This window comes from Capricornis sumatraensis, chromosome 13 (assembly GCF_032405125.1).
Source record: "Capricornis sumatraensis isolate serow.1 chromosome 13, serow.2, whole genome shotgun sequence".
Taxonomy (NCBI): Eukaryota; Metazoa; Chordata; class Mammalia; order Artiodactyla; family Bovidae; genus Capricornis; species Capricornis sumatraensis.
In genome coordinates, this window is record NC_091081.1 from 50,450,865 (window position 1) to 50,451,883 (window position 1,019).

Sequence of the window (1,019 nt, forward strand, 5' to 3'; positions counted from 1 at the left end):
CTTTACTTAATGAATTTATAAACAATGATGGTTAAAAATAATAGTGTATTCAAAATTATTGTGCAAAATATTCTATCCTATAAGATGGGATCTTAGCTAATTAGAGAAAGCTTTGCCAAAATGTTAAGTCTAGCACTGGCAAAGATTTCATCTCCCTGCAATTTCTTTCAATTCTGTATGTTTTCCTTTTGTGTCTCATATTGTTAGCTTTGAAAACAGGAGAATTAGGTTATTCTGAGCAGTTACTAGGTAAGCACAGATGGTTTTGTGTGGTTGCTGGGTGGCCAGCCCTGTGGCACAGATCTATACTCATAAATCGAGTTTGTCAAAAGCAGGGAGAATATCCACCTCTTTACAGGAGCTGTATTTCACCAACCTGATTTTCTTTTCTCTCCCTCAACTACAGCGAAGCACCTGAGTGAACTCTCACGTATCATAATCAATAATCTCTTACTTGCTCCTGGGAACAACATATTATTTTTTGTTTGTTCCTGAGCATTTTTCATATGCAATAAGCCCAGCTGACATATGTATCTATTAATTAAGCGTGTCAAAGTTTAATGACTGAAGGAAGATAAGGAAAGTCTCACTAGGGGTCAGGTCTAATAAATTGCGTGGGTTTATTTGTAGTGCCAATCAACTGTTTTTGGTCTCTCTTTTTTCAGCCAAGGTAAGCGTGAGTTACAGTGCTCACTACTGTAGCACATACACTAAAATCAAAATGATACAGAGAAGATTAACATGCAACCTGACCAAGTATAATATGCAAATTTGTGAAGCATTTCATTTTTTTTTAAGTGAGTTACAGCCACAAAATCTAGAATCTTCTAGTTTCCTCATTGCTACTTCTTTCGTTCAGAGGAATTTACTGGCCAAGAATGTGGTCATTGACAAAACCCGTCTTTGGTCTTCATTATTTGTAAACTGCGTGATCACAGGCAAGTTATCTTTCTCCTTACCCTCAAGTTTTTCATCTGTCTCGAAAGAGTTGTTTGTGACGCTTGAGATAAAGCATGCAA

At 36.6% G+C, this 1,019-nt stretch overlaps 1 non-coding gene across 1 annotated transcript; it reads left to right on the forward strand.

The window, feature by feature from the left end:
* The first annotated feature begins 686 nt into the window (after positions 1-686).
* LOC138090019 (U6 spliceosomal RNA) lies at positions 687-793 on the forward strand. The gene has a single exon (XR_011145845.1). It is a non-coding gene; the product is annotated as a U6 spliceosomal RNA (small nuclear RNA).
* The last annotated feature ends 226 nt before the right edge of the window (positions 794-1,019 follow it).